The sequence below is a fragment of the Physeter macrocephalus genome, chromosome 15, assembly GCF_002837175.3.
Source record: "Physeter macrocephalus isolate SW-GA chromosome 15, ASM283717v5, whole genome shotgun sequence".
Classification (NCBI taxonomy): Eukaryota; Metazoa; Chordata; class Mammalia; order Artiodactyla; family Physeteridae; genus Physeter; species Physeter macrocephalus.
In genome coordinates, this window is record NC_041228.1 from 58,689,037 (window position 1) to 58,698,079 (window position 9,043).

A 9,043-nucleotide genomic window follows, 5' to 3' on the forward strand; every position below is an offset into this window, starting at 1 on the left:
GAACAGGGAAGATAAAGAAAAAACACATTTAGTCCAAGTGTCTTACTGTCCTCTAGTGGTTATATATGGTATATGTGCACAGAGAGAGAGGAGAATGCCAGAGTTATTTACAGCAGAAAAGAATCTTTGGGAATATTTAGTTCAATGTTTCTAACATTAGGCGATTTATGAAATTCTTAAAAAGAGCAAAAAAAAATTCCTATGATTTCTTTGGTGTTGACAAACTATTTTTATTATCGCATTTCCTAAATATGATTAAACATAAGCTAGTATACTTATACATTCCTGTAAAATTATATAACCAATACAAATTAACAACACAAATAAAAATTTTATGGGCACTTCAAATTAATGACACTAGTGTGATGGATTACATATAACATTAATATGATAAATGTGGCTCTTCTGTTAAAGCTAAATTTTGGGTCAAACCTGGAAATGGTCCTGACTTTTACTGTGCATGTTTTGTCTTGTTTTTTTTGTTTTGTTTTGTTTTTGCCTTAGGCATATTCATATTGCCCACACTATTGATAATGTATAACATGAGGTCTCAATTCTTCCACAATATGTAAAAATGTGGGATAGATATAGATATGTGGAAGGGGACATACAGAAGGTGGAAAGGAATATTTAAATTTGATCACACTCCATAGTCTTACTTTTCTCAGTAAAACCTGAAGCAAAAATATAACTATTGTTCATTTCTTAATTTTTCAACATTTTTGACTTTGAATAAAAAATAATTATTGATGTATTCCTATGTGATTTTTTTGATTTTATTATTAGAAAGTCTTCTATCCTGAGAGATATTTTTTATCTACTTTCCCATTAATTATAAAAACGTTCATTAAGATTTTAGATTTAACTCGTTTGTTTTAGAAGATGGAATAAAGAGGATTACATGATTTTCCCCTTGTAAATAAACTTCTCTTTCTCCAAACATTTTGCCTATAATTATTTTATTACCCATGAATTCATGGTACCTCCTTTACTATGATTTAAATATTTGTATATGTTAACAACAGTTTCTAAGATACCTATACTTTTTTCTATATTTTTAATAAAATGTTTAAAGACCAGAAAGTAAACTGTAAAGAATAGTGCAAAGAATATCTGAGTGTCTATTACTTACTTTTGTCAAGGCTTCATGTAATAGGACTCCTCCAGCTCTCATTCCTCATTTTCTCCTCCACTGGTGAACCTATTCCAGCTACTCTTGTTGAGTAACAAACCAGCCTAAATTTAATGGTATGATCAACAACTATTTTGTATTGTTAATGGATTCTGTGTATCAGAAATTGGGAAACGGCTCAGTGGGGATGCCTTGTCCCTGTTCCATCATGTCTGGAGCTCAGCTGGGAAGACTCGAAGTCTGAGGGTGACTATGAGTGGTTGAAATCATTTGAAGTCTTCTTCACTTGTATGTCTGGTGCATGATGCTGATGGTCAACTGAGACCTCAGCTGGGGCTCTGTGTTACCAGAGGTCCCGCCAAGAAATTGTATGGGCTTCTTTACAAGCTGGTGACTGGGCTGCAAGAGCAAGTATACTTAAAGCACAAGGCAGAAATGTGTGACACTTCTATCATCTAACCTCACAAGTCATAGAGAGTCACTTCTACTGTACTCTGTTGGTTAAGATAGTCACACAGGTCCACCTGTAATCATGGTAAGGGGCCACAGACCCAACACTCAATGAGTAAAATGACAAGGTCACATGTGAGGAGAACACGTGGGCAGGGGGTATTATTGTGGTCATTACTGGAATATACAATCTTCCACAGTATCACTACTTTGAATATGATATTTAATATTTCCATGTGTTTTAAAATTTTTTTCTGTATATGAATGAAGAAACGAAACTATAATACTCTTTTGTGTGTTTTAAAACTTTATGTGAATGCCATATATATGTATATATATATATATATATATATATATAAATTATTTGTGGTGTTTCTTTCCCCCAATGTTGTTTTTATGATTGATACAGATTGACATATGTAGCTCTAATTCATTTATTTTAACTTTAGTACAATATTCTTTTATGTAACTATATAACAGTTTATTTGTTCTTACTCCACTGATAGATATTTAGGTACAGCTATACTGGATACTATATATTTTACAATATTGCCAAACTGATCTCCAAAAGTTGTGCTACTTCACACTCTTCATAACAGATGCGAGGATTAGTTTGTTTTTTGTTTGAAAGTAACAAAAATTAATTATAGAAAACATAGGTAGAAAGAAACTTGTTAGAAAATTACTAACTCATGAAATAGAAGGAAAAGCCAAATAACCATAACCAAGTCTTAGGAAAGACAGAGACCAGGGTTTGGGATTTCAGAACAAAGAATGAATGATTGTGTTCTTTTCTTGATAATTCTTTTATTGTGGTAATTATATATATAATTATATGTGTGTATATATATATATAACATATATACACACACACATATATATATATAAACTTCACTGTTTTAGAGCGTACAGCCCAGTAGCATTCACAGTGTTTTGCAACCATCACTGCTACCTAGTTTCAGAACATCATCCCAAAGGAAACCCCTATCCATTAAGCAGTTACTCCTCTTACTTCCTCTCCCCACCAGCTCTTGCCAACCACTAATCTGCTTTCTACCTTATGGATTGGCATATTCTGTTTATTTCATATAAATGGAATCATACAATATGTATAGTCTTTTGTGTTTTGCTTCTTTCACTTAGCATAATGTTTTCAAGGTTCATCCGTGCTTGAGCAAGTATCACAGTTTCATTCCTTTATATGGCTGAATAATATTTTATTTTATAGATATACCACATTTTATTTATTCATTCATCACTTGAGAGGCATTTAGGTTGTTACCATGGTTTTCTTTTTAAAGTGCTGCAACTAGAAAACAGCATCAGTCACCTCCATCTAAAACCTCATAGTTACTTACAGTTCATATTCTTGGGAAAGTTGGTCTCACTGACATTAGGCCGTGTGTATAGCTCCCTCACTGGAGAGTAAGATCCTGTGAGTGACAACCTTATGAGATTTACATGAAGTCGAGATGGCGGATGTGTGTTGCAATTCCTCAAAATCTACAAAGCAAAATGAATCAAGAACCGATGTTCATTTTTTGTCTCTTGGACATTTTATCTGGAAGAATTTCCTCCAGTTTTCTAGCATGTTAATGGTACTCTATCATCATGTAATTTTTGATGATGATAATTTGCTCACTATATATTCTGTGGCTTATTTCAGTGGGATTTGGGGTGTGGGGAGAGTTATGCCTGGGCTCAGATTATTAAATGCTCAAAAGTTATGATCTAATTATTTACAAAAAACAGTGATGATTTGTAAACTACATCTGTCTAGGAAAGGCACCGATGATCCCCAAAAGATCCTGGAAACCAATTGGGGTGCCCCCTAATTCTAGAAGAATCCTCTTCTGGAAACAAGAATGCATGAGGCTAACTTCAAAGATGTGAAGAATCAGATGAAAATTATTGACCTCTTTGTAATTACTGAGGGGCAAACAGATGTGGGACTTCATACGGGGTACAATTAGGTTATGTATAAGGAAGAAATGTCTTTAACGATTGGAACTGACAAAGGAGTGAGCTGGCTGTTATAGGAAATATTCAGTGAGGGGTGATGAAGATCTATCATAGTAATGAAGATTCCTTGATTTGGAGAGAATCATGTGTCTCTCAGATTCTTATCAGCTCTATAATTCCAGTAAGTCAGATGCAAGTTGGTTAGGGTTTCCTTGCTTATTTACTGGTCTTTTTAAAATGGCACATATTCAAATTTCATCTAGGAAAAGAGCATAAAAATCCATAGCGTCAAAGGTGGCAGTTTATGTTTGGCTTAGGCATTATTACTAAATTGTTGAAAATTTGTAATTCCATTTTTTTCTAGACTACTGATACAGTAATTTCTTATTTAGTAAACTTTCAGGATCAGACCTATCAAAAACCATTATAAAATACATTTAATATGTGTTAAATCTTTTAAAATTAAAATGCACTATGTTTTAGGAGCTTACAAGCAAATTTCACAGTTAATTCATGAGTAGGTTTGTTGAGCACCTATGAAGCGTAGGAACAATGATAAGCACATTGTCCGTGCCTTTATGCTGCTCACTGGAAAACTTTACATCTGAATGAGTAATCATCATACTGTCTGGTAGTCTAAGGAGGGATGAGGGGATGAGTTAACTGTAGAGAGAAGACTTCCCAGAGGCAATGGTAATTTACATGTGTTGACGAATGAGAAGTTATCCACAAGAATTAGTAGAGATACAGTCATTCAGGTAAAAGGAACAACATGGTCGATATAATTAATGTGACATATTTTGAGGGCAGTATGCAATTTGACAATGTTTTAGTAAAAATGTGAAAGGGGAACAGTAGAGATGAGGCAGATAGGAGCCAGATCATGAAGAGCTTTTATGCTATTTTAACAAGATTAAATTTTGTTTTTTAAGTCTATGGGGAGCCAGTGGCTTACTGATGTTATGTTACTATCAAGCCTGTTAACAATCAAAAACAAGGAGCTTAGGTAGTTAGGTAACAATGAAGAAGCTCTGTGAAAAAACACAGGTACTATTCAGAATAAGAAAAGGATGGTGACTTAAAGAAGGAAGGAAGACAGATCCCAAACTGCCATGTATTGAGGTCAGAGAATATAATTTGCCTATTATAACTTAAAATGTTAACTACCATGGATAGTGTCAGAATAGAGCATTACCCACTTCCTTAACTATCCTCAGGTTGGGTTAAAAACAATTTAAGTATAGAACAGGGAAGTATGCCATACAGAGTAAGTATGTAAGTATGTAAGTATGTAAGTATGCCGTGCAGTATACTGGAAAATGAATATTACAGAGAGCCCATATTACAGCTTTTTCATGCTAAAAGGAAAGAGATATTTCATTCATGCTGTGAAAAGTGAAGCAAACAATTTTGTTACGGTTTCTATGTAATGAATTTATAGTCTAGAGGGGAAATTAGAGAGATTACTAGCAAAATAATTGAATCTTTATATTAAGTTTAAACTTCATAGGAATTATGAAAAAAAATCCTGAAAAAATTGTAATAGGAAATTGGAACTGGCTCTATTTAGAATGTATGTTTGTAAGGCTAGATATGTGTTTTACATTGCATTATGTGAAGTGTCAATCCATCAAAATATAATAGTCAAAATCAGTGATTATTTTGATGGTAGAAATAAAACAGAATATTTTATACAGTTAGCTAATAGGCTATAGAAATAGTGCGCTAGAAATATTGGTCTGTTTTCTTAGGCTAAACATTTACTAAATTTATTAATTAAAATTAAAAAAAAATCAAGTATGATTATTAGTGGGACAAAAGTTCTTGAATAATGTCATTTAAAGATTATTCAATTGAAATAAAATAGCCTCAGAATTATGATTTTGCTTTTGACTGCTCCTAATTTATCAAAAAATCAAAACTCTCTTTGCTGTGAACCACTAGAAATTGTGCTTTCATCACTGCTGGAAGATGTGCTTTCATTACTAACAGCAGGGAATAAAATGGAAAGCTAATTTAGTTGAAAATTATTTTCACACTGACTCCATTTTAAGCAAAGAGAAAGAATAGTTTATCTTTTAAAAAGAGAAATTAATATTAATAAATTATATATTATTCTTAATTGCAACATGTCAAAGAAATAAAAAATATTTATGTGTAATTTTTTGTAGTAAAAGAAAGTCTTTTGATTGGAAAAACCAAGCAAGGATTATTTTAAAATGATAATGGCTAACACAAAAGGGTAGTATGTGAACTAGGGGAGGTATGTGCTAGGTATTTATAGCCTCTCAGGTTTTTCTCTTTTTCTTCTAACAAATACCCAATAACATGTTTTTTTCCTCCTTACCCAGGGTTCTGTGACAGTCCTGAGTTAGTTTGACCCAGACCCATTCTTCCCAGTTCGTCTGTTCTGCTCCCTGTGTCAGGCAGGCTGACTCATGTAGGCTGTGCACCTCAAGCTCCCTTGTTGAAGGGTTTATGGTCAGTTTGCACATTGGCCAGAAATTGGAAGGCAGCAGGAAGGAGAAGAAAAGGAGGAAAAGCCTCAGGTGTACATATATGTCTGGAGCATAAATGGCTCCAGCTCCTTATGGAAAGGAGTGATATAGTTCCAACTTCTGCCAGGTGACACTATCCCTAGGCTTCTCCCACACTGTCTCACTCATTTGTCTCTTCTATTTAGGTATTAGTAGTGGCTCCCTGCTGTTGACAATCTCTGAGTTTCTTTACTGTTCCCTCTATAACCTGTGTAACTAATTTTATGCATTAAATACTTTCTGTTATAATTAGACTCTTTTCTTAGATCCCAACTGAATCAGATACTCAGTTCTTTCCTAAATTTCTTTCCCTTCCCCCAAAGTACATAATGAAGTAAAAGCAAGAGATGATGTCATAGGAATGGAAAGATACCATCTCAGCATGTGAGATGAATAGAATTATGATGAGATGGCATTTAAATATTTGAACATTGTATAGCGTTTGACCTAGGAACAGTCTCGTCCTGCACCAAGGAGGTTATAGGTGATCAGAGTACTTTTCATATAGAATGACAGTGGCTCCCAAGCTTCCTCCCTCAGACTGGGGGCCTTTCAGAATTTTATCAGGGCAGAAACCATGTCTTTTTTGGTAACTCTTGCCAGTGAAAGGGGCCTTTGATGCTATTACAGTGGAGGAAGATTTAACTTCTCTTCATCCCTGGGATAATGTTAAAGATAATGATCCATCCTGAGCAATGTTACAGGGGCCAAATGAGGGCAACATATGCCCAAAGCCAAGCTGGGATTAGCACTGTGATTTTACTGAAAGAATGCTGGAGGCTGGGTCACAAAAGGAGATCACCACTGACTTTAAATGAGAACAAATTATTACGTTTCCACACATATAAGATCTGTCTCTGAAACAAGAGAAAGAAAAGAAAGCAATTCAGGCTGCCTTTATTATAACTGAAGTTGATGACAGTGTTTCTGAAAATATGATGGTAATTCTGAAAATATGGAAATACTGCATAAAAGTGTTAAGTATGAACAAGATGGGAAGAGGACACTCTAAGAACAAAAGCAGGTAAAAGCCAGTTCGGCAGTTTTATTTTTTGTCTGTCTGTGGCTTTTTTGTGAATAAGAAAAGCTAAGCTAAGCAAGACATACGCATAGTGAAACTTTCTGTCCCTTAGACAGAGAATCCACACCTTACGCTTGAAATTTGTGGGACTTTTCAGTTTCTAAATGCCATGAAGGGCAAAATGAGAGCAAAGTAGATGGAATTTTGAGGACCAATGGGAAGAATCAGATTTAGGCACCATTTAGGGACGATGTTTTCATCATATGAGAAAACTTTAACAATTCACACACAAAAAATTATATGTACTGAGAAAGTAGATGATTAATGAATATTTTGTACCTCTATTGATGTACTTGTAAAATTAGGCTAAGAATGGACATAATATGAACCAGGGATAATAACACAGATATAACACAAATAGTAAAACAAGATATATTTGGTTGAGACTTTTAATAAAACATCTTTTTATAATATTTTAAGTGTACTTTGTGGTGATGATTTCAAATACTGAATCACCTGAGAGTGATTTGTACTTTGATTCATCTGGGTAAGAAGTTCTTAGATATTCATTAGCTATTCTTTCTAAAGCATTGCTTTGCCATATTCTTTCATTTGTCCAATTCCTAAAATAGCATATTCTCTTCTTGTAGTGTCATAATATTGTGTTGGAGACTTCTGAGGTACTTTATCATACTACCCTATATGCTACCCTATAACACCATAGAGTAAAAAAAAATGAATACATAAAGCTAAGATACTGCTATGATTGGTTTAAAACACTCCGAAAGCTTTGGGTCATAGCTGTGTAACTTCAGAACATGAATATTTTATTAATTCTAAATTCACAGTTGTAATTTCACAGTTGCTTAAAAATTTAAGGTACATTTTTATTCCACTCAATGAACTACCTATGTAGACATATGAGCTATGATTTGTTGGTTGGAAGGTTTCAATTATAGTAAAGGTAATTATATTTCTTTCTGAAATAAACTTTCATTCTCTGGGTAATTACATTTTGAATGAAAAGAAAATATCAAAACCTTGGGTTACCCTGCAGATCTACTTTTCTCAGTACTTTGTCATTTTGGCCTCATGATGGCACCAAAGGGTAGGAAATTACATTCTGAATTCCCATTTACTTACTGAATTGCAATAAAAAATGAATATTATTAGCAAACGACAGGCGAGTTTGCTAAACCTTGCATATAAGGAAGGTTGGGGGAGCTGGTCTCAGTTTTGGGTATGCCCGCTTTGGTATAGTTGTATACAGTTACTCTCCTACATTTCTCTACGCAAGACATTTTCTCTCGTTTTTCTCAAATTATTTTGTCCCCTTCCCGTTATCCCTTCTTCCAATTCATATCCTCAGTTGCAGCCAGGAAAAAAGTGCTGATGAAAAAACTTTGCTAGATCTTATCATAACAATAGACTTGTGTCTGAATAACTTTGAAAGATACATGATTAGCAAATGGCCAATAAGAAGACTACTGTAAAGGAAATATACGTCATAAAATAGGAAAAAAAGTACCCTTTGAGTTGATATCTCACTCATTTTCCAATTTCTTGGATAATCGAAATTTAGAATCTAATTTGACACCATAATAAATCTTACTTAAGATTAATGGCAGCAGTCTCAGCTGTTGTCTTCCATTTCTCATTGGTGGATGAGACATAGTTAATGTGTGCGTTCAGATGAATTCCCTGCTATGTGTGCACCTCCATATATCAAACCTGTACTCTAGGTTCTGGTACACACTGAGAGGGAATAAAATAAATGTAAGATATGTTTCTTTTTCTTTCAAAGAAACTTGTAACCCAGCTCAAGGGAAGATATCAGTATATCTAAAAATAACTAATGTTAACGGTAGGTAACAACTTGAAGGCCTTGAATATTAGGAAATAAAAATAGTACAAAATGACTTTTTTTTTTTTTTTTTTTTT